This window comes from Crocuta crocuta, unplaced genomic scaffold (genome assembly GCF_008692635.1).
Source record: "Crocuta crocuta isolate KB4526 unplaced genomic scaffold, BGI_CrCroc_1.0 scaffold546, whole genome shotgun sequence".
NCBI lineage: Eukaryota > Metazoa > Chordata > Mammalia > Carnivora > Hyaenidae > Crocuta > Crocuta crocuta.
Window position 1 is genome coordinate 4,739,570 of NW_027527441.1, and position 25,868 is coordinate 4,765,437.

At 39.1% G+C, this 25,868-nt stretch overlaps 1 protein-coding gene across 1 annotated transcript in view; it reads left to right on the plus strand.

Annotated features, from left to right (window-relative positions):
* Nucleotides 1-2,270: 2,270 nt before the first annotated feature.
* PPP2CB (protein phosphatase 2 catalytic subunit beta) overlaps nucleotides 2,271-25,868 on the plus strand; it is a 33,966-nt gene continuing 10,368 nt past the window's right edge. The window contains exon 1 of the mRNA XM_077760874.1: nucleotides 2,271-2,354. The gene's annotated coding sequence lies outside the window, so the exon portion shown is untranslated. The remainder of the gene's footprint in view (nucleotides 2,355-25,868) is intronic.

Genomic DNA, 25,868 nt, shown 5'->3' on the forward strand with positions numbered 1-25,868 from the left:
TTTAGAACAATACAATGTATAACTTTACATGTAGCATATAACTTCCCGGATATATTACAAAATATAGATATAAATGATTCATATTAAAACCATTTAAATAAAGAAAATTATCAATATTTATATATTTTAAAAGAACTTAATCAGTTGTGTAAGAAAAAAAATCTAACATGTAATCTTTTTTTTAAGTTGGTTTATTTTGAGAGAGAGAGAGAGAGCAGGCGGGGAAGAGGCAGAAAGGAGGGGGAGAGATTGAGAATCCCAGGCAGCCTTAGTGCTCAGCACAAAGCCTGACACAAGGCTCTGAATCCATGAACCATGAAATCATGACCTGAGCCAAATGCAAGAGTCAGATGCCCAACTGGCTGAGCCACCCAAGTGCCCTATATCTAACGTAATTTTTTTTAATGTTTGTTTATTTTTGAGACAGAGAGACAAAGTGCAAGCTAGAGAGGGGCAGAGCAAAAAGGAGACACAGAATCTGAAACAGGCTCCAGACTCTGAGCTGTCAGCACAGAGGCCAATGCGGGGCTCAAAGTCCAGAACCCCAAGATCATGACCTAGGCCAAAGTCAGACGCTTAACCAACTGAGCCACCCAGGCGCCTTGAACATGTAATTTTAAGCCAATGGATCTGCTGAAGTCAATGATTTTAAAATTCTTTGATCAAAAGGAAAAAGGTAGGAATTCCTGGGTAGCTCAGTTGGTTAAGTGAACAACTCCAGTTCAGGTCATGGTTTTGGGGTTCATGAACCCGAGCCCCACATCGGGCTCTGTGCTAACAGCTCAGAGCCTGGAGCTTGCTTCAGATTCTTTTTTTTTTTTTTNGGCGCCCCTTTCAGATTCTGTGTCCTCCTCTCTCTCTGTCCCTCCTCCTTCCCCCTTCTCTCTCTCTCTTGAAAATGAATAAACATTATAAAAACCGTTTAGGGGCACCTGGGTGGTTCAGTCAGTTGAGTGTCCAACTTTGGCTCAGGAAAGGATCACCTGCAAAGTTTTTCCTCTTCTTCAGGCAACTTCAAGGTTTTGCCCGAGGAAACGTTTCAAACCTCAGTTTAAATACCACCTTCCNTTTTTTTTGGTAAAATTTTTTAAGTTTATTTATTTATTCTGAAGGAGAGAGAGAGACAGGAGTGGGGAAGGGGAAGGGACAGCTAGAGAGAGAGAATCCAGAGCAGGCCCTATGCCGTCAGCACAGAGCCCAACATAGGACTCGAACTCACCAACCTGTGAGATCATGACCTGAGCCAAGATCAGGAAGTGGACGCTTAACCGACTGAACCACCCAGGTACCCCCAAATGCCACCTTCCTAAAGTTTTCTGTAACTGCTGCCCAGCGGGGAAATGGCAATTAATATGTCGCTCCCTTAAGTACTATTGGATAGGCACTTGTAAAATGTTTCTTCACAACTTGAAAAGGTAGACCTTACTGAGCCTTTCAAACAGATGAGGACTCTGAGGCTGGGGGCACTTGAGTGACTGCCCAAGCCCACAGCTATGAAGTTGGCAAAGCCAAGATTGGAAACTTGCATCTTCTCTTACTTGAGTTGAGAGGAGGTAGTACGTGCCTTCTACGGAGTCAGTATGGCTGTTTAGCGCCTGCCATACAAGGGAGCTGGCAGTTAGCAGTTGCTCAATAAATATTTGTTGAATGTACAAATCATTAGAACTCAGAAAACAATGCAGTAAATGCAGTAAAGAATGCCGGAGCTGGAAGGGACACAGATTGTTGTCATACAAAAAATTCATGAAAGGGAGGCTTGGAGATGGTAGAGTCCACAGCTACTTAGTGGCAGAGATAAGACTAGAAAGAATTCATTTATACACCCAATAAATATTGAATGCTTGCTATGGGAGAGTGCTAGACTCTGGGGAGACCCTGCTGCCGAGGAAAGGCACAGTTTTCCCAATTCCTCTCCAGAGCGCTGAAACAGCCCTGCAGGAGACTAAGGGGAATCTAAGTTCCCAGAGAAAAAGATGTGAGGTAAGAACCGGGAGAGATTGGTCCGGACCCCAAGTGGGGAAGGAAGATAGAGAAGGGAGGAGGGGAAAAGAAGAGCCAACTTTGGCCCCCACGGGCCGTTTGTCCGCCGAGCCACACGGGGGCGCTGCACCCTCCGCGCCCCTAGCCCCGCCGGCGCCGCCTGCTCGCCTGTTCCCGGCGGAAATGCCCAGGCGATGACGGAAACCCAGAGGGAGGGGAGAGAAAGAGCCAGAGAGGGGGCGAGAGAGCCGGGAGGAACCTGCGGGCGGGAGGCGGCGGCGGCGGCGGCGGCGGGGNAGCTGGACCAGTGGGTCGAGCAGCTGAACGAGTGTAAACAGCTTAATGAGAACCAAGTGCGGACGCTGTGCGAGAAGGTAAGAGAGAAAAGGAGAAATGTGGGAGCGCTTGGCTGGGTGGGGGCGGCCTGTCCGCGCTGTGCCCCGCGTAGCCGGTCCGGGTCCCCGCGGGGCTGCGTCTCCCGGCTGGACGTCCACCTGGGCGGCGGGACGGGCCCTTGCACGACCAGCCCTGAGGGGGCCTCCCTGGGCGCCGCCGCCTCCCCTCTGGGCCCACCCTGCGGCCCCATCCGGAAGCTCACTTCGCTGGCCTGAGGGGTCCGGTGTAGGTGGGCGGGGAAACGTGGCACCGGGAATCCACGCCCTAGATTTTATTGGGGTCACCGACGCCCTGGTGGGGATTACTGACTTTACCATTTCACGTGAAGACTGGCGATCTCGGCGATTTAGAATGCGGGCAAATTAATGTCATGCAGTCTCTTATTTGAAAATGCACCGAAAGTTAATCTGGGTGGTGATAATATTAATGAACTTGTTAACAGACGGAAGATTCTTCTCAGGTAAATCGGGGCCTTCAAAAGTCACTAACCTGGGATGTGTCACGCATTTGTTTGTAGAGGGGTGGGTGTAATGGCAGGCTGATATTTTAAATAGAGGTTGACTGTGGTTGAAACAGATGGTGACTGGTCTTCGCACAGAGTGGCTCTTGGAAGCAAAATGTTTATTGTCAAAAACAAGACCGCGTCTAAAGTTTGGCAACAGTGATTACTTGAAATGATAAATGGGTACATGTTTTGGTGCACAGTAGTCCTTTTCAAAAAGTTATTTCCGTTCTAATTCTGTCTAAAGTGTTTTGGGTTTGTTTTTTGGTTTGGTTTGGTTTTTTTCCTACCCAAAGAATAATGAAATATGCAGGTGATTAACTGCTGACAGTAGTTCTTGATTGGGTGACCTTGGCAACTTTCCGAATTCTGTATTCATTGTTTTCTTAACCACTGGGATTTCTTCGCACTCTGCATCTTACTTTAAAGTCTGGAATTTTTCTCATTCAGTTTTTGTAATCTGGACTAAATATTCACACATTTTTATGTAGAAAAGCCCTAATGCTGTTGGATTTGTATTTTTAAGGCATAATCTATAAGAGTTGTTTGATCATTTGTGTTTGGAAATTGGGATGCCTCGGAAATGCATTGGAGAAGGAAATAATAGGACACTCTTAAAATGGTGCAACTTAGGGATGGAGGAGTAATAGCTAATATTAATCTAGAATAGTGTTTTTAACAAGCAGTGTTGCCAAGGACTGTTATATATTAAATAACTATAACTCTCTCTTTTTTTTCTTTTTTTTTTTTTTTTTAGTTTATTTCTAGGAGAGAGAGAGANCCACCCAGGCGCCCCTAAATAACTATAACTCTTAACACAGGAGAATTTCTGTAAATAGAATTGCCAACCCAACGGTGTTTTTTTTTTTCTTTCTGAAACAAACATTACCTCTAGCTTCAAGTCGACATTGTTTTCTTGTTTGATAACCTATAATTTCGTGAGTCTTAAAATTTACGCTTTAAATTGCACTCTCAAGGCTGAGTGTTAAAATTCAATTTTGAAATACCTAGTTTTGAAATTAGTTGAGTCGGTTAACCCTGATGTGAGTATTAGATACAGACTTGAAGTTGTGAACCAAGTTGGTGTTGACTCCGTTTTTCCCTTTGACTCTCAAATAATTTTAAGATACATTCTTAGCGAAGAGTATTGTACCACTCCTCAAACACAGTTAAGTTGCTTTTTAAATTTTTTTTTCAATTTTATTTATTTAAGTAATTTCTACGTGCAGCGTGGGACTCCAACCAACCCGAGATCAAGAGCTGCAGGCTCCCCTGAGCCAGCCAGGCGCCCCTCAATCAGCTTCAGTCTTAATCGCTTGAGGAAGCTTTCTGTATTTCTTAAGAGAAATTATCTGTAATTTAGCACTTAAATAAATTGGACTACAAGTCCCTAGAACCTTATAGGTATATTTAAGCTTATATGTTCCTCTTTAAAAATTTTTTTTTTATTTAGAGAGAGAATGAGCACGTGGGCAAGAGGGAGGGGTAGGGGAGAGAGAGAGGAAGAGAGAACCCCAGGCAGGCTCCCTGTTGTCATCATAAGCTCAGTATGGGGCTTAATCCATGAACCGTGAGCTCATGACCTGAGCCATAATCAGAAGTCAGATGCAGAACTGACTGAGCCACCCAGCTGCCCCCCTACTTAAAAAAAAAAGTGTGCATATCCACTAAACCTGAATTTTTAAGTGAAAATATCCCAGCCATTTATCTTTGGCCTCTAGCCCTTAGATGGAATTGCCAGTGGAATGGAGAAGTGTAATAGAATATTTCTTTCTCACCACCTTTTTGAGCAGTGCTTAGTTTTACAACCCTTTGCTAGCCACTGTGGTATTTCTTGGTGGCATATGTATTCTGTCTTCTAACCTTAGTCTTTGGTTTCCACTTTATATCTCTACCCCTAACAATGGACTCTGGTAGTCAGCATATATGAGTTTAAACCCAGTCTCTTTGACCCTCTAATTCTTTTTTTGTAAGACAGGAGTAATATTAAGATACTACCTGTATAAAATACTGACAAGCGATAAGCCCTCAGTGAGTCTTAGAAAAAGCCAAATAAAAATGGCCATTTTATCTTGTTTTATTTTTTGTTTATGTTTATTTTTGAGAGAAAGAGTGGAGAGAGAGAGAGAGAGAGACAGAATCGGAAGCAGGCTCCCAACTGGGGCTTCAAAGTCAGAAGTTTAACTGACCAACCCACCCAGTTTCCCCGTTTTATTGTGTTTTAAATCTGTCATCTCATTTTCTTTTGGGAAAAGAGGCAAATTAAATAGCTGTGTTGATGTGACTTCTCTATGGAGAATGTACTTCTAAAGAGGTTTTATGTATGGTGGTTGTATATAACCCTGAAGAGTATAGTTTCAGTATTTCATGGAGTCCCTGTTATCTGAAGCACAAAGTACAAGGATTAGTAACAATTTTGTGAAGTAACTTTAAATTTCTTGCCTGGCCTACTTAATACTTCCTCTGCCTTTCCAGGTCAAGAATGGTAGACATAAAGAAAGAATATAAAAGAAAAATAAAATGTTAAACCTAGTTATAAACATCATCTATTTGTTCAAATCTTTGTGACTATCTGGGGTTTTTTTATTTAATAACCGGATTTTTGGGGAGTCTAATGAAAAGACTACTCTATAGGACATTGCATTATATGGTGGTGATTTTTTCCCCTAAAATTAAATTCCTGTTCTAATTCAGGTTGCCTAAAAACTGAAGGAGTCAGCTGGAATTGAAACCAAAGTGGGACTGGTAAAAGCCCTATTTTGAGATAGTGGCAAAAGTAAGATCCATCCATCCTAATGCCAAATGGGGAAGAACTACAGAAAATATGAGTATGAATGGACTGGCCTTTCAAGTTCATTTCTGTGTAGAAAAAAATTAATGGCATAAAATAATAAGTAAGGTACATCTTCTGAGAGGACTGGCCCTTAAATTAAACAGTCCAGCTTTTGAAGCTAATTGCAGATTTGACTAATGTGTATAGAGAATCTGTTCTGTGATTCATTTCTGCAACAGCAGTGTGTACAGTAATTTTAAAAGATAGTGTGCCTGGAGAGCCAGTCTGGCGCTGTTCAGGACATTGTGTGACTAGAACTATTTTTAACTCTTGGTAGCATCTCAGGAAGAGAAACTTTTTAGGCTCTTTTACCCAGTAAACTTTATTTTATACTGAAGAACCTTGGCAATGATACTATAAGTAGGTAAGGAGATTTAGCTGTGTGCTAGCAGATCTTTATTCTGATGATTACAGAGTGCCTCCTTGGAAAAATTCTGAGGCTTGGGGTACCCCGTTGGCTCAGTCAGTTAAGTGTGGGACTCTTGGTTTCGGCTTAGGTCATGATCTCCCCACTCGTGAAATCAAGCCCCACAGAACACAGGCTGTGTGCTGACAGCAGGGAGCCTCCTTGAAATTCTGTCTCCCTGTCTTTGCCCCTCCCTCTCTCTTTCAAAATAAGTAAACTTTTTTTTTAATTTTTGAGATTTATGTGGGAGTGTAAATATGTAAATTTTGTGTTAGACTAATGGATATGTTTCTGGGTTGTGGCTTCAGCCTTGAAATAAACAAATATCAAGAGGTTATTACTTACCTCATTAATGTGAAATAGCATACTTAAATTCCTGAATGCTTAAAACCATCTCAGTGAAGATTAGAGTCTTGTAAAAATGAATGATTTTTGTGAGCCAAGAAAAATCTTTTGGATTACTTTTTTCTTTGAAAGCTTGTAGCTAAAAAGTTGTGGTTTTAGTAACCAGAAACCCTAACTGGTGCTTCATTTTAACTTACCTTAAGCTTTGGTGGTCCATTTGATAGAGTCTAAAATGCAGTGATGTAAAAAGTAGCTCCTTCCCTTCTAACTGTAACACAGAATGACCTGATTACAGTGGAATATGAGGTTAAAACCCAGTTTTGCTGACTTGAACCAGTCGTCATTTTCCATGCTTACCTAAGCCAACCTCTCATAGCAGGCAGGTAGAGAAACCACACCAAACTAGATTAGCACGAACTGCTAATGATTAGAAAGCACACTTTTTAAAATCAGTTCATTTCTCAACTTTATATGATGTGTAAAATCATATCTGTAGGTAGATAAAATGAAAATGTGTACAGTATATATATTTTTTTCACATGGAGTAGTTTTCTTTGTCATAGATGCCTTTTATTCTAATTTGAAAAGTTTGCAGGAATTTTTTTTCTTCACAGTCTTTTCTTCGAGATAAATACTATGAAGGACTTGCTCAATGAAGTCCTTCTTTGGTAAAAGGAAACCAAATACCAGAAGTTGAAGATAAAATTAATGCCAAAACAATCACTGTGTTTTAAACTATATAAACTATATCTATTTTCTGAACTTAGTTTTTCTAAGAATGACATTAAAGTCATAGAACTAATCTATTGCGTGTAGGAATTTGAGTCTACTTTAAATAGGAATTTGAATTGTTTTGAACTGATTTCCTTATAGTTTTGATTCTCCTTCATGTAAATGTAGTTGAATGTAAACCTAATCTTGGTTCTTTAAAATGGCTTGTATAAAGAGAGATATTTTCTTCCACACTATTCCTTTACTAATGATTAAGTCTTGTCTACGCTTCCTGTACCTTACTTTTCAAGTCTCCATTTCTTTAATAATTGTAATAGTCTAGAGAATGAGGTCAGTTTATTATAGATTTGGTTTCTTTTCTATGGAATGGTGGGGAGCTTAAGCTTAGACTTGGTTTGCTGTCTCTTGTAGTCTGGGACAGTTTATTGTGCCTTGCAAACTGCCCTTTGATGGAAATAACTTTTTTGAGCAGAAGAATGAAATGATAATCTTGAGGTGCAATCTGTGGTAATTGACTTGTGCTACAATAGCACTGTGATACGGTACAATGAAAGCATGCAGAGTTCCATTGAAGATCTGTTAAATAATATTTTATACAAAGGCATCACTTTATTTTGGGAATGGGATGGAAGGTGAGAGAGATTGTGCCCTTACCTGTTCCATCTCACATGAAACATTGCTTGACTATTTAGCATATAGTTTTTTAATGTACCAAAGTAATAAATGGCCTATACTTTAATTTTGCTCTTTCCATTTCATAGAGAGGGAAATGCTTAAAAAGTGTCATCTACCATTGAAAGATTTCCCACCTGACCTGGACAAGGAGCAGAGTCGGCTCTGCAGTCTTGCCTTTGCTTTAGTAGCAAGAGACAGAATGGTCGAGTAAATGCTGTCATTGTGTTTTTACACCGTAGATTCAGCAAATTTTAGTTGCGCTCCTATGTGCCAGATGCTGTTCAAAGTGCTGGAGATTCAGTGGTGAACAGAAGCAGGGACTGATGATAAACAGATTTAGTAGAATGCCAGACAGTGATTCTTGGTAGGAAGAAAAGCAAAGGATAGAGAGTGATGGGTTTGAGCTTTTAACAGAGTAGTCAGAGAAAGCCTTGCAAATTATTCATTAGGTGGTTTACTTTTGTGATGTGAGAGTGTATTGCAGGAGTTCGAGGGCGCAGTTCCCAAAACTACCCTCGTGAGACACCACTTGCATGTCCAGTGGGTTCCACAGCCGCTCTCTCAGGGTCAGTAATTCACAGGAAGGCCTTGCAGAATATGCTTGTGATTGCAGGGGAAGAATACAGATTAAAATCAGCCAGAGGAAGAGACACACAGGGCAGATGCCTTCCATCTCCAGGGGCAGAACTGGCACTGTGTCACCCAAAGCCCTCATTGTAAGTCACTTTGTTAGACTGTCCAGTGGTCAAAGCCCCCAGGCAAAGACCCTCTCATGAAGCAGGACATTCTGGGGCCTAACAGTCACCTCCCAGTAGGCAAGAGCCCATGCCAGGCCTCTCTTTGGGAAAGGTTCTAACATACACAGGTTTTTACTTCATAACAAGTTTTAGGTGACAAGAACTTGTAACATAATTAAGGTGGGAAAATGCCAAAATACATGAAGAAAGCAAGGTAGATGTATCAGAATCAGAGTGTGTAAGATGTGAGGTTATTTTCCCGCAAATTGAGTTGGTATATTCTTTGTTGTAATTTCATAACATTTTCTTTTCTTGACTCTTTAAACTCTATGAAAATGCAGAATGTTGACCATTTAATGTTTAAAGTAATATTCTTTCCCTATTCTTGTAATTTTTACTGGACATTTTAGCATTTTTGCACAAAGTGTACATAAGAAACACTTGGAAAAGAAATTTTTAAAAAATCAGATTCCTTAATTCCATCCCAGAAAGTGTGTCTTGGCAGGTGCAGATCTGCATCTGCATTTTAAAAATTCTTGTTTTTTGTTTTTTAAGTTTATTTGGGTGGGGGGTTGTGGCTCAGAGAATCCAAAGCAAGCTTCAGACTGACTAACAAACCATGAGATCATGACCTGAGCCAAAGCGGGATCCTTAACTGACTGAACCACCCAGGCACCCCTGCATTTTTAAAAATGTTTATTTTTGAGAAATTGAGCGAGTGCGAGTGGGGGAAGGGCATAGAGATGGAGAATCCGAAGGAAGCCTCCACACTGTCAGCACACAGACTTGAGTTCTTATGTTTGGATCGGCTACCAACATGTTTTCCTTTGTGTTTTCAATGTTGCAAGGTGTCTCTGAGAGCTGCTTTACTGTGATATTTTTGCCAGTGTCACTTCCTCTGGAATATCTTCATTTTTCATCAGAATCACTTTCCTCATATATATCAATAAGTTTCCTTATTTATTTATGTCTCTGAGTCTATTTATTTCCTGGCTGTGTATCTAGAGCCTCTCCAGCAGCAGCAGTATCCATATCCTGCAGCCATTTCTTCTACGTATTTTTATTTGAATTTCATTTTAAGTTTTACCACTTTTCATTTCTTTGCTGAATTTTCATCATTGTTGACCAGATCCCTCTCTTTGAGTATCCATTTTTGTAAAATGTCATATGAGTTCTGCTAGAAGATAAGGAGGCGACGTCGCTGTACACTTTGCTGTCTGGGTGTATACACATAACAAATGTGCTGACCCATCCCTAAAAGTTTTGAAAGAAGTGATGTGATTGGTTATTGATCACGATGCTGCATCTCTTGTTTATATAGTAACTTGTATACCAGCAGCAAAATAATAATAAGCTTATTTACTTATTTTGAGAGAGAGAGAGAACACATAAGCAGGGAAGGGAGAGAGAGAGAGAGAGAGAGAAAGACCGACCCAAGCAGGCTCCTCATTGTCAGCAAAGAGCCTAGTGCAGGGCTTGAACATACCATGACATGACCTGAGCCAAAATCAAGTTGGATGCTTAACCAACTGGGCCACCCAGGCACCCTGCAAAAAAAAATTTTTTTTAAGTAGGTTTCACACCCAGTGCAGAGCCCAGCGTGAAGCTTCAACTCATGACCCTGAAATCAAGAGTCGGCTGTTTAACTGACTGAGCCACCCAGGCACCCCAGCAGCAAAATTTTTAATTACAGTAAATATAACTGTGATAACTTAAATTTGAACCTTGTTATTGGGGGTCTAATTTAACCAAACCTTGGTGACTGAAATTCATGCATATAGGAACTAATACAAAGTGAGAATTGTCTATATTAAAGAGAAATGATTGGTTAGGATTCAAATCCACTAAAAAAAAAACTTTGTTCTAACTCCATTGGGCTACAGCAGTATTTCATACATTTTCATCACCCCAGAAAAGAATAGGCCCATTAGCAGTTACTCCTCATTTTCCCCTTCCCCCATCCCTTGGCAGCCACTAATTTACTTTCTCTATAGAGTGTCTTCATTTTATATAAATGAAATCATCCAATATGTAGTCTTTTGTGTCTGGCTTTTTTTAAGTTAGCATAAAATTTTCAAGATTCTTCCATGTTTTAGCATATATCAATACATCATTCATTTTATTGGCTGAATAAAATTCTGTCATATGGACATAGCTCTGTGGTTTTCATAATTAAGTTATTGCCATCTGGATTTTTTTGAAGTTCAAAATTTTTTCAGATTTAAAAAGTAATACATAGTTTTAAAAAATTTAAACATAGAAATGTAGGGGAAACACAAATGCTCTTCACTGTTGCACCCACCTTCCCCTTCCACTTCCCTCCTACCTCGGAGACGTAGTTTTCCAGACCTTGTTGTTGATAGGCAAAAAACATTTGGGGGGGAGGGGGGTGTTTGGGGTATAATGTTATTAAAATGTGATCATAGGTATAACATCGTAAATTTTTTTTACTGAGCAATATACCATGACCTATATACATACTCATGACCTATATACATACACATACATCATTATTTTTATTTCGACAGAGTATATGACTTATTTTTTTATGTGTTTCCAGGCTTGAAATTGCTTGGTGTACACACAAATTGTTGCTGAACTTAAAGAAAAAGTTCATTTCCTTTTACTTAAAAAAGAAAAATCAGCTGTCATTTATCATTTATGGAAGAAGCTTGTAACTATATGGCTAAAGCCAAAAACACAAGAAATAGCAAGTGTGGTGAGGGTGTAGAAAGGAACCCTTGTGCACTGTTGATGGGAGTGTAATTGATGCAACCACTATGGAAAACAGTATGGAGTTTCCTCAGAAAATTAAAACTAGAATCGTCATATGATCCAGTAATTCCATTATTGAATATTTACCCAAAGAAAACAGAAACACTAATTCAAAAAGATATATGCACCCCTGTATTTATTGCAGCATCATTTATAATAGCCAAAACAGGAAAGCAGCTAAAGTATCTATCAATAGATGAATAGTAAAGATGTACGGTATATCTACAATGGAGTATTACCCAGCCATTAAAAAGAATGAAATCTTGCCATTTGCAACAACATGAATGGACCTAGAGGGTAATGCTAAGTGAAATAAGACAAAAACAAATACTATATGATTTCACTCATATGTGGAATTTAAGAAACAACCCAAAAAATGAGACAAAAACAGACTCTTAAATACAGAGAACAAACTGGGGTGCCTGGGTGGCTCAGTCAGTTAAGCATCTGACTTTGGCTCAGGTCATAGATCCCACAGTTCTTGGGTTTGAACCCCACGTCAGGCTCTGTGCTGACAGCTCAGAGCCTGGAGCCTGCTTCCAGTTCTGTGTCCCCCTTTCTGCCTGCCCTTCCCCCACTTCTGCTCTGTCTCTCTCAAAAATAAACATTAAAAAAAATTAACAAAAAAAGAACAAAGTGATGATTACCAGAGGGATGGGTTAAGGGCATGGGTGAAAGAGATGAGGGGAACTAAGAGTATACTGAACATTGAGAGATGTGTAGAATTGTTGAATCATTCTGTTATACACCTGAAACTAATATAGCACTATGTATTAATATACCACTATATATTTGAATAAAAAATAGGTCAAATGTCATTTATGGAAGAACCTTGTAACTAAAGGAGGACAGGCACCCTGCTTATATTAACTTAGCTCTGTAGGATTTTTAACTTCATGTAATCTCTCTTTCATAGATCAGTCTGTTCTATAGCCTTCTTCAGATGGATTTACCTATAATGTTGTAGAGCAGATTATTTATGTGTAAATAGAGGGGAAAAATTTTGTGTACTGACTCTACCAAAACCAAATAGAGTAGCTTTCCATTAATATGGCTCTGGTGATGGGCACCAGCCCAAAAATAGAAATAGAATGTCTCGTGTTGGGCAGGGATTTTAGTACATTTACGTATTATGCATTCCTAAAACAGGTAGGAGGAAAAATATTTTGTTCATCCTATTTTATATAAATGTCATTCCAAATTTTTGTTTTTTCTGTTCTCTTCCTAAGATAGATTTGGTTCATAGCAGCAAGAAAGAATAGGTCTTAAAGGGGTGAGAAAGGAAACAAGTTTCAGTGGATGGGCATACAGCATTACGTGCAGCAGTAACAGCTTCCTGCCAAGTGACATTTACCATCCCCATAGTTATTCACTTTACAGGTTTAAACTTGGTCTTATCCATGTCCTAGAGATAATTAAAGTTTGGGTGCTAAGTCACATTAAAAATCACTCGTGAGGGGCACCCGGGTGGCTCATTCGGTTAAGCATCTAACTCTTTATTTCGGCTCAGCTCATGATCTCATGGGTTCGTGGGTACGACCCCTGCACTGGGCTTTGTGCTCTGGCAGTATGGAGCCTGCTTGAGATTCTCTCTCCCCCTCTCTTTCTGCCCCTCCCCTGCGTGTGCGTGCTCTTTCTCTCAAAATAAATAAATAAACATAAAAACAAAAATCACTCATGAGAGTTACATATACAGTCACAAGGTGTATAAAGAGTTGACACAGCAGTCCTGAGACTGCTGTCTGTAGAAAAGCCTCATTTCAGGGTTGTTGTTGTATAGTGCCTGGGAACTTGAATTTGGGGAGAGTCCCCACCATCTCACTATGCCTAAGCTTTGTGTGGAAACGGTATGATTTATACTGAGCGCATGCTTTCTTCACTTTGGTGTATGCTTGGCATAGGGTACCTATGTGACCAGCTCCCAAGTACAGATCCTGAGCACTGAATCTAATGAACTTCCCTGGTAGACAGCATTTCACACTTATTGTCACAGCTGATTGCTTCAGGCATTCAGTGCACTCTGGGCTGGGAGGGGTGTCATAGAAGCTTGCACCTGATTTACTCAGGACTTTGCCCCCGTGTGCCTTTTCCCTTTGCTGATTTCACTTTGTATGCTTATGTTGTAATAAATCATAGCCATACGTGTGACTGTGTATTAAGTTCTTTTGGTCATCTTTGTGAATCACCACCAAACCTGGGGATGGTATCAGGGGGCCCTGACACACAAAGGTTTTTACACAGAGAAGTTTAAATATCAGGTGACCTGTACACTTCTGCCAGTCCAACACATAATTTCTCTGAAGGCAAGCCAAAGTGATCTTCTAACAATATGATCACTTGGTGAGCCAGGAATCCTGAAGAAAGGGTGTGAGTTAAAAATCAAGAGTTTTAAAAAACATCAGGGAATCTGTCCAATGGAGATAAAAATTGGGAGGTGGGATGGATATCACACTGACCTGAGAAGTACTTTCTTCACTATTAACGAAGTTAGAGGCTCAGGGAGTATTATTGTGAAACATAGACACATTCTGTATCATATCTCAACTCACCCAGGTAATTTTGTGAAACCTTTGCTGGGTTAAGATACCCATATATCCTTAAAAGAACAATTGAATAAGATAATACTTGTATTTTGGTGCTTTTTATTTCTTTTTTTAAATTTATTTTTATTTTATTTTATTTAATCTACATCCAAGGTAGTTAGCATATAGTGCAACACTGATTTCAGAAGTAGATTCCTTAATGCCCCTTACCCATTTAGCCCATCCGCCCTCCCACAACCCCTCCAGCAACCCTTCTGTTCATCATATTTAAGAGACTCTTGTTTTGCCCCCTCCCTGTTTTTATATTATTTTTGCTTCCTTTCTCTTATGTTCATCTGTTTTGTAAAAAGTCCTCATATGAGTGAAGTCACATGATATTTGTCTTTCTCTGACTAATTTTACTTAGCATAATACCCTCTAGTTCCATAGTGCTTTTTATATCTATATTTAAAGTAAGACAGTAAATGATAAGGGTTGCATATCAAAAAATTCCTTTTTAGAGTTGGAACCATCGACCGAGTATTGATTTTTTTTCTTTAATAATAGTAATAAATAGAAGACATCAGCTCCGAATGAAGATTTTTAATGATTTGTGCTATTCAGTGTGATTTTTCTTTTCCTGAACAAAATTGGAAAGCTGTCTCATGGAGTATACTTCAGAAAAAGGTGGTTTCATTTGTGATTTTAGACATTTTTGAGCTGTCAGACCCCATGTAGGAGATGATTGACAATTTAAAATTTCCTTCAGTTGTAACTGGAATTACACCATTTAGTGACTCTACCCTCATTCTACTCACATGCCAGTGATGGATTGGGGTAGCAGGGAACATGTGTCTCACCTAGCCAGTGAGGTGTAATAGAGCGGCTGGGTGGGACTTCTGAGAAAGTTTTGTAAGATGGATAGACTAGGCTAGTATGTACTCTTTATTTAGTCTTTTGTCCATTTGCCTTCTTGCTGAAATAGGGCACCAGATACAGTGACTAGAGATGCGCCACCGTTTTGTTACCACGCGTGACAGTTCTGTTCACTGCGGGTCACAAAGAAGGTAGGTGGAAAGAGTCTGCTGCCCTGGTGACCCTTGAGAAGCACTCCAGGGTGCTTGCCTCTAGGCTTCTTGTTTACGTGAGAAAAATAAACCCACAGTTTGTCTACTCCCCCCCACACTAAAAAGATAATATCAGTATATATAATGATAATAAAATAATGTATTTACCATACAGCTAAAAATCAACCCCTAAAGAATATCAGTTTGGAAAAGGATAGCTATTTCCAGATTACACATGTAGAAGACTGCATATTTTTTTAAGTTGAAGTAATCTCTGCACCCACCATGGGGCTTGAATTCACAACCCCGAGATCTTGAGTCCTATACTCTCTGACTGAGCCAGCTAGGCACCCCAAGACTGCATATTGTAAAGATACGAATAGATACCTTGTCTAAACAAAGAAAGTGAAAAGTATATAAGTCTTAAGGTTACACAGATTTGAACCAGAAGGGGAGTCCCTGTTTCCTGGAAGATTTCTATACATGTAATCTCACTAACTAACTATAGGCAATGAGAACAAAGAATATGGGCTACATTGTTCATAACTGTTGGGAAGGTCTACCAGGCTAATATAAGCAGAAACAGTAGTTGGTAGCCTAGAATCAAAAGGAAACCTGGAGAGGGGCACTGGGTGGCTCAGTTGGTTAAGCATCTGATTCTCGACTTCAGCTCAGGTCATGATCTTCTGGTTTGTGGGATCTGGCCCCATGTCAGGCTCCGAGATGACAGGAGCCTACTTGGGATTCTCTCTCTCTCCCTCCCTCTCTCTCTCAAAAGTAAATAAACTTTAAAAAAAAAAAAAAAAAAAAGGAAAGCTGGAGAACCCAGCTTGGAAATGTTGAGGAAATTAACAAAGAATGGAGCCACAGTCAAAATCATACCTTAGAAATGTTTTAGAACACTGGAGAGAATTGCTTTCTCTTGGAATAGAACTTGATTGTCCTTAACTGGTTAGAATCACGTCAAATTAAAAGTCTGGGCAAGATGCATCCAATTGGCATAGATGAATCTGGAGATAGACTTTGTGTTTCCTACAGTGTGTTTGCAAACTTTCATTGCAATTTGTTTTACATATTCTAACATCAGTACTTATGATTAGTGTAATAGGACACTAATAGTCACTGAAAACAAGTTGAAGTGAATGAGATGCATGTCTTTGTAGAAATGTGAACCTGCTTACCCTTACATGATTTCTCTCTTTCATCTTACATGTAGGGCAACAGAAGCATTAACATAGCCTTTTTTAAAGCTTTTTAGTTTCTTGACTCCTTTATACTCTTAAAATTTAAGTTCCAAAAAGAGCTTTTCTTTATGTGGGTTGTATGAGTGATACTTTATTAACAGTTAACACTGAAATAACAAAAAGTTTCTTCAACATAGTCTCAATACTAGTTTCTTCAGCATAGTCTGAATATTACATGTCTTTACACTTTCTTTTTTTTTTTTTTAAGAACATGTGCAAGAGGGGAAGAAGGGGACAGAAAATCTTAAGCAGGCTTCACATGTAGCAAGGAGCCCAATGCAGGGCTCGATCCCACGACCCTGAGATCATGACCTGAGCTGAAATCAAGAGTCAGACACTCATCTGACTGACCCACCCAGGTACCACACAAGTCTTAAAACTATGAAAGCCATCAATATTACAAAAATCTCTTTCCCTAGACTTAAAAATAACTTTTTTATGTTAAAATACAGAAAAGTATAACTTTAAATTACATTTTAAGTCAATTACTATAAAAATAGTTAGAAGCCCACTTTCATTTAACAGTTGAAACAAGGATCGCTAATTCAGAGCTTTATATTCCCAGACACTGTTATATAGTTTCTTTGAGTTTCTCAAAAATATGACCTCTTAATATTGACTCAATTAGTTTTTTTTTAAGACATAGTTCTTCATATATCTTTAGATGATGTCAATAGGTTTCTGTTATCTTGTGTGCTATAAATATTTTCCCTGGCTTCTCCTTCTATTATTTTTTTGTATAAGAAATTTTTATTCGGTTGAGCCCATCTAAGGCAGCCTGTTGATGAGTAGAGGGTTTATCTGTTCCTCTTTTTATCTCTAGTGCCTGGCCTACAACACACACTTCACAAATGTGTGTTACATGTATACATGAACATTACTCTTCAGGAATATTTTGACGTGTCAGGTGATTGTGTATGGTATACATCAAATTGAATGGTTTGTCATTCTAACGAATGTTGTCCTATTCAGTTATTATATGTTAAATAATTTTTCCTCTGTTTTTGGTAATGTTTCCTTTAGTAGATTTGTTTATGTGATTAGCTTGTTAAATTATTAATGTTACATGATTTGAGGATTTTAACTCTGCAAAATATTGGTTACCTGCTCCTATAACTTGAAAAGCAAATTACTTGTTGCTTGCTAAGTAAATGACAGTGATTTTCTCAGTTGATAGTTCCATTGTAGACAGTTATGTTGTTTTGGAAGGTCTTCTGCTGATTGTTTTCTCAGTCTTCAGCTGTTTTACTAGGATCTTGTTGACTCTGGGATTTGGCTCTTGTAAACTTGTTCTTATATTAAGGACTTTTCTTCTTTATGCCCCTACTCCTCTGATGTGTTAGTGGTTTCACTGGACTTAGGTGACTTTGCTATAAGGATTTTGCCCTTGTGATCTAAACCAGCTATTTGGAGAACCTAACATATTTAAAAACTGGCAGAACAGCTTCTTGGAGTGGAGCTCCTAGACTGTTTTCCTTATTTAGTAGGTGGCCATGTAACAGTTTTAGGACCTATCTTTTTCATTTATATATCAAATATCAGCATTGGGTTTCATATGTGTAACAAAATCCAAAATAAAGGTTTAACCAAAGTAGCAGTTTATATTTTTCTTCTGTAAAGACAAATTTGAAGGTGATATGGTAGCCCTACAAAATTACTAGAAAACAACAGACACGTGCTGTATTATTTTTCGGTGGCTTCTGTAACAAAATATTACAAACTGGGTGGCTTAAAACAAATATATTCTCTCACAGCTCTGGAGGCCAGAAATTCAAAATCAAGATGTTGCCAGGGCCCCACACCCTCTGGAAGCTCTAAGAGAATCTGTCCCTTGCCTCTTAACAGCTTCTGGTGGCTGGTGGCATTCCTTGGCCACATCACTTCATTCTACCTCTGTCTTCATATGGATTGGGTGTGCACATGTCTGTCTGTCTGCCTCATTTAGGGCCTGTCAAAATAATCTAGGACAAGTTCCTCCTATCAGAATCCACAGTCACATCTTTTTCATGTGAGGGTAATATTCACAGGTTTTGGTGATTAGGAAGTGAATGTATCTGTGAGTGTTTTTTTAGCCTTGCCACATCTTCAGCACTCTCCTTTCATGTTACTAGGCAGCACCTTTTGTCCTTGTGGTCTGAGGTGGCTTTTGGAGTCCAGCCATCACATAAACATTTGAGGAAACAGGATGGAGAGTGATGAAGGGCATGCTCCCTTTTTTTTTTTTAATAGTTTATTGTCAAGTTGGTTTCCATATAACACCCAGTGCTCATCCCAACAAGTGCCCTCCCCCGTGCCCATCAGTTTGTTCTCAGCATTCAAGAGTCTCTCATGGTTTGCCTCCCTCCCTCTCCCCCACTATTTTTCCCCTTCTTCTCCCTCATGGTCCTCTAGTTCTAGGTTTGAAAAGAATGCTGGTGCAGTTTTGATTGGGATTGCATTGAATGTGTAGATTGCTTTGGGTACTAATGACATTTTAACTATATTTATTCGTCCATTCCAAGCATGGAATGTTTTTTCATTTCTTTGTGTCTTCTTCAATTTCCTTCATAAGTTTTCTATAATTTTCATCATACAGATCTCTTCTATCTTTGGTTAGGTTTATTCCTAGGTATTTTATGGTTTTTTGTGCAATTGTGAATGGGATCAGTCTCTTGATTTCTCTTTCTGTTGCATCATTATTGGTGTATAAAAATGCAGCCGATTTCTGTATGTTAGTTTTGTACCCTGCAGCTTGCTGAATTCATGGATCAGTTCTAGTAGGCTTCTGGTGGAGTCTGTCGGGTTTTCGATGTAGAGTATCATGTCGTCTGCCAAAAGTGAAAGTTNCTTTGATGATGTTTAAGTAAGTTCCTTTTATCCCGGCTCAGTCGGTTAAGCATCTGACTTCGGCTCAGGTCATGATCTCACGATTCGTGAGTTTGAGCCCCGCATGAGGCTCTGTGCTGATAGCTAGCTCAGAGCCTGGAGCCTGTCTTGAAATTCTTTGACTCCCTCTCTCTCTGACACTCCCCTGCTCACACTGTCTCTTTCTCTCTCTCAAAAATAAATAAAGAAGGGGCGCCNTTTGTCAGATGCTTTTTCTGCATCTATCGACAGGATCATATGGTTTTTATCCTTTTTTTGTTGTTGTTGTTAATGTGATGTATCACATTGATTGAATTGCGAATATTGAACCATCCCTGTAACCCAGAATGAATCCCACTTAATCATGGTGGATAATTCTTTTTATGTGCTGCTGGATTCGATTTGCAAGTATCTTGTTGAGGATTTTTGCATCTGTATTCAAGGATATTGGCCTGTAGTTCTCTTTTTTCTTGGGTCTCTGTCTGGCTTGGGAATCAAAGTGATGCTGGCTTCATAAAATGAGTCCAGAAGTTTTCCTTCGATTTCTATTTTTTGGAATAGCTTGATCAGAATGGGTATTGATTCTGTTTTAAATGTCTGGTAGAATTCCCCAGGGAAGCCATCTGGCCCAGGGCTCTTGCTTGTTGGGAGATTTTTGATAACTGATTTCTTCACTAGTTTATGGGTATGTTCAGATTTTCTATCTCTTCCTGTGTGAATTTTGGTAATGAGTTTGTGTTAGGAATTTGTCCATTTCTTCTAAGTTGTCCAATTGGTTGGCATATAGTTTTTCATAGTATTCCCTGATAATTGCTTGTATTCCTGAGGGGTTGGTTGTAATAAGTCCATTTTCATTCATGATTTTGTCTATTTGACTGCTCTCTCTTTTGAGAAGCCTGACTAGAGATTTGTCAATTTTGTTTAGTTTTTCCAAAAAACCAACTCTTAGTTTCATTGATCTGTTCGACTGGTTTTTTGGTTTCTATATTGTTTATTTCTGCCCTGATTTTTATTATTTCTCTTCTCCTACTCTGTTTGGGGTGCTCTTCCTGTTCTCCTTCTAGTTCCTTTAGGTGTGCTGTTAGATTTTTGTACTTGAGTTTTTTCTAATTTCTTGAAATAGGCCTGGAGTGCAATGTGCTTTCCTCTTAGGACTGCCTTTGCCGCATCCCATAGAGTTTGGATTGTTGTATTTTCATTTTCATTTCATTTGTTTCCATATATTTTTTAATTTCTTCCCTAATTGCCTGATTGGCCCATTCATTCTTTAGTAGGGTGTTCTTTAACCTCCATGTTTTTGGAGGTTAAGCAGTCTTTGCCTTAGATCACTTTACATTTTGTTAGCTAATGTCAGTTGTTTTCCAAAGATGTATAAATGTTCATTCTCACCAGTAGGGTATGAGAATAGGCTTGCTAACAGTAAGTGAATGTCTTTTTTTGCCAATCTCATGAATGGAAAAAAAGTGTATTTTTTTTTTAATGTTTTTTATTTATTTCTAGTAGAGAGAAAGGGAGAGACAGCGTGAGCAGGGGAGGGTCAGAGAGAGAGGGAGTCACAGACTGAAACAGGCTCCAGGCTCTGAGCTGGCAGTCAGCACAGAGCCCGACGCGGGGCTCGAACCCACAAACCGCGAGATCATGACCTAAGCGAAAGTCGGACGCTTAACCGACTAAGCCACCCAGGCGCCCCAAAAGTGTATTCTTTTAAGTTTTATTTATTTTTGAGAACAAGACAGTGTGAGTGGGAGAGGGGCAGAGAGAGAGAGAGAGAGCTTTCATTACAGAGCTAGACACAGGACTCAAACTCATGAAGCATGAGATCATGACCTGAGCCAAAGTTAAAGGACAGAAAATAATCAGTAACTAAAAAGAAAAGAGGCACAGCCCAGGGCTGTAATCACCAAGTGGCACAATGACGTGCCACTCCTAACTATACCCTGCCACTCCAAGCCATGAGTGAACCAGCAAAACCCAGAGGATTTCCATTGATATCCTCCATCTCTGAAAAGAGACTGCTAAGTGGTATCTTAGTCTTGGCCCTCTCTTGTCTGAAAAATAGCGGAAATGGCTATTGGAAAGAAATGGGCAGTGAGCAATGGGCCTGACAGTGACAGAACTGAATGCATCATGGCTGCCCAAACTAAGACAAGGCATTGATTGATTGGGAAATATGTCCAAAGCCTGAGGGGGTTCCCATATGGGAATGGAGTGAGCCCTAAAATAACTCAAAAATGTATGCAGTTTGTAGGCATTCCAGACCCCACACGTCCTCTTGTGAGCCCTATTACGTACTCTTTTGACTACAAAAAAAATTGAAATTAACTACCTCAACTTTAAACCTATGGTTCATGGTGCCTGGCTGGCTCAGCTGGAAGAGCATGCAACTTGATCTCAGGGTCATGAGTTGGAGCCCCACATTGATTGTCAAGGTTATTTAAATAATTCTTTTTTTTAACTTTAAACCCTTGGTTCGTTGGGGAAAACAAACCAGTCTCATATGTGGTGTAGAGTGGGAGTTAATAAATCACCCACAATGTATTGGCATAAGTAGAAGGCTTAGACCGATTGCCACAAAGTGAGAATAACATGGCATGCAAATTACAGCAAGCAAGAAAGGAACATAGCTTGAGAAACACTGTACAAAGAACCCAAAGTAAAAATAAAAACAAACCTTATCCCAAGGAACAGGAAGAAATTACCCAGATGTGCTCATTATAAAACAACTGACTATGATGTGGATTAAGTAAAAAGCTCAAAAAACAATAGCATAGCAGATGAATAGAGATTTAGGAAACAAGTTGAGGGCAAAACCTGTAGTAATGATTAGTAACAAAAGAAGCAGAATAATAGATGTAGCAGGAAAAAAATCTATCTGCCTCCAGAAAGTTAAGATAATCACAAAGAATGCAAGTGACAACAAAAAAGAAAGACAACATGATTAAAAATAATTCAAGTAATTAATTAAAACTTCTTTTTAATTTTAAATTCCAGTCTAGTTAACACAGTGTTATATTAATTTCAGGGATACAATATAACGATTGAACAATTCCATATGTCACCTGGTGCTCATCACAAGTGTACTCCTTAATCTCCCATCGCCTTAAAACTTCTGAAATAGGAAATTGAACAAATAGAGCAGATTCCATGCCATGACAAGAAAATTTCCCCTAACTTAAGAAATTATGAGATTTATAAGTCAAAGGAGTGTAATCTTACTGTTTCAGGAAATCTTACTGTTAGTTTTCCAGAACTGAGAGAAGGAAAATTCTGTTGTTTCTAAGCTATTCAGTCTATGGCATTTTTATTACAGCATTCCAGACAAAGACATTAGTAATTACAGGATTTATAAAGAAAAAAATTGACATTCTGAAGTGTAAATGAAAAATCCAAGAGAATCTATAAACTATTTAAAGTTTTAAGTATTCTGGGGTGCCTGGGCGGTTCAGTTGGTTGCCAACTGACTGAAGCTCAGGTCATGATCTCCTGTTCTTGAGTTTGAGCCCCACATCCGGCTCTCTGCTGTCAGTGCAGCAGATCCTCTTCAGATCCTCTGTCTCCCTCTCCCTGTCCTCCCCCACTGTGCTGTCCCTCTCTCTCAAAAATAAATACACTTTTTTAAATTTTTAAATAAAGTCTTAAGTATTCTAAGTTATAAGAGTATTATGTAAAAGTCTGGCATAGGAGATATTTTTAAAATCCCAGCATAGTATCAAATATAGATGACCTCGGATTACGTATGACAGCTGCAATAAAACATAGACATTTTTAGAAAATTAAAAGAAACCTGACTGAGGAATAAAAGAAATCTAATTGTCAATACCATATTTATCAGTGGAAAACTTTAGTATTCTAAAGATGTCTACTATATAAACTCAGTGTAATTTGAGTCAACATCTCAACAAAATTTTAATAGGCCTTGACAAATTAGTCTTAAAATTCATATAGCAGGTTTAATGAAAAGACCAAAAACAGATAATTTTGAATAAAAGAAATGAGGAAGAGAGCCTCACGTCTCTATTACTGCCATTTCTCATAGTAAATAAATCAGTCTGTTATTAATATAGGGGTAGTAGGCCAGTGAGAAGGGAATCTGAGGCAAGAATTAAGATACTGACAGTTGATTCAGGGACTGTGCAAGCCCAAGTAGCCCAAAACTGTGAAGCAATGTGATATATGATGCTTTACCTTGGGAGGTGGGACTTCTGCCAAATCCAGAGAAATCATACCTCAGAGAAGTGTCCATGAAAGGAAAAAACAGGCTGGCAGATTATTTCCGTGTTCCCTTCTTTACTCCCTCTTCCCACTGGTCAAGGAAGATGACTCCAGATAACTCCCTTCTATTTCCAGATTGTGCATCCTGCCTTCAGCATCTGCTCAAAAAACCAGCTCCCACATCTCCACCATGCCTGGAAGTAGAGGAGCAACTTGGCATAGTTAGGACTCTGCGTGAGGGCCAACTAGGTCCACAACTTCAGCTTAGATTCTAGCCACCTCGGGGCACCGTCAGTGGTGACAGCAGTACAGTGCAGAAGACAGGCAGCTCCTTTTTTTGTAATATTTTTTTAATGTGTTATTTTATTTTTGAGAGAGAGCGAGCAAGCACAAGCAGGGGAGGGACAGAGAGAGAGGGAGACATAGAATCTGAAGCAGGCTCCAGGCTCCAAGCTGTCAGCCTAGAGCCCAGTGCTCGAACTCACAAACCATGAGGATCATGACCTGAGCTGAAGTTGGACGTTCAGCTGACTGAACCAGCCAGGCACTCTGACAGGCAGCTTCTTAAGAAAAAGAATTATAAAGTAATCTGAGAAAGTATACAGGGCAGTTTCCAGTACAAATAAGAAATCCGGAAACAGAATGTTGGTTACAGAAGGATGGCATTATATAAATAAATAATGCTGGGCTAGCTGACTAACCACTAAGAAAAATAAAGAAAAAGTTCACCAGAGCACATGGCTGGCTCAGCCAGTAGAGCATGTGACTCTTGATCTTGGGGTTGTGAGTTTGAACCCCATTTTGGGTGTAGAAATTACTTAAAAACAAAATCTTTTAAAAAATGAATCCCTACATTACCATATAACAAATTCCAGCTGAATTCAAGATCTGTTAAATAGGAAAAACCAAACTGGGATAAAAATACAGTAGTGCTGTCGGGTCTGGGGGACTCAGAGCCCACGTCAGCTCAGGTCTTGATCTCAGGGTTGTGAGTTCAAGCCCAGTGTTGGGCTCTGCACTGGGTGGGAAGCCTACTTAAAAAAAAAAATACAGGAGTGCCTTTTTACCTATATGTGGAGAACAGTTTCTAAAATAAGACCCAAGGAACAGAACCTGTAAAGGACGGAGAGTGATAAATTTGGTTGCCTTCAAGTTTTGAAACAACAAAGGAAACTTAACTAGTGACCCTAGAAGCAAAATAAAAACACCAGCCCAACTGAGAGAAGAGATATAAAAATGCTTAAGACCAATAAAAGGTAAATATTCATAATTTTAAAAACAACTGGTATAGCTCTATAGGGAAAATATACATAACCAAATTGGAAAATTAGGCTAATTTTGTGAGTAGGCATGTCACCAAAAAGAAAAAGAAAAAAAAAAATCCAATGACCAGTAAACATAAAAAGCTGCTTTAAAAAAAAAAAGGTGTAGGGATTAGAGTTGCAAATCAAAAGATACTATTTCACACCTGTTGGCAAGACTGTGAAAGTCTGTTGACAGATGCCAGAGCCACAGGAACTTCTTCATCAATGTTCAGAATCCATGTTTGTAAATGCTCTTGAGGTGATCACATCTGCAAGGCAGAGAAATGTCTGTCCCTAAAATTCTACTCTGCCAGCAGCCTTAAGCTCTCCTCTGCCGGGTCCCACTTTAAGCTTCATTCTTTGTGTTGCATTTTGTTGCTATGTCATTTTCTCTACCTTCACCTTACTTTGTATGTCTTCATTGGTCCAGGTCTTACCTCTTATTCTTCATGGTTTTCCGCTCTTAATCTGCCATAGATCTAGAAATTCTATAAATAGCTTATTAAAATTTTGTACATAGTTAAGTAAATAGGCCCAAAAGAAGTCCTAAGAGACTCTTCTGGCAGGTTGGTGGGGAGGTATGTAAACTTTTACATATCTGTTTTATTACTTAAGAGGCCTTTTTAATTTTCTCTGATTCAGGGCTCATTTTCTATTAGCCAGAGTTGCTGAGTAGATGAGATGTAATGAGCTTTAATTTAGTCTGTACATATATTTACATATTTTGTCATCGTTTATGTATAAATTCTTTCCTTCAGGGCCTTCTAATGCTGTGTTTTGTTTTGTTTTGTTTTAATCTTTATTTTTGAGAGAGACACACAAGCGTGCGAGGAGGGTAGGAATAGAGAGAGGGAGACACAGAATCAGAAGCAGGCTCCAGGCTTCGAGCTGTTAGCACAGTGCTTGACGCAGAGCTCGAACTCACAAACTGAGATCGTGACCTGAGCCGAAGTCGGACGCTTAACCGACTGAGCCACACAGGTGCCCCAACTGATGCTATGTTCTGATTTGACTCAAATATAAAATAGTTGGAATAAGGAAGTTGAATGTTAGCCTATAATTTGGTGTAAGAAATACAAAATATTTGAATAACTGGTTTGTAGCTTTTCTTTATTGACCTTTTTAAAAATGTAAATAAGATTTTTTTTTAGATAAAAGCTTTTTGAGATGGAATTCCTATAGATATATTCCTGATAAATACAGCACATTCAGAATATACAGCCTACTGGCTTTTAGTATATTGCAGATATACTAAATATTACAACAATATTAGTACATTTTCATTCCCTCCAAA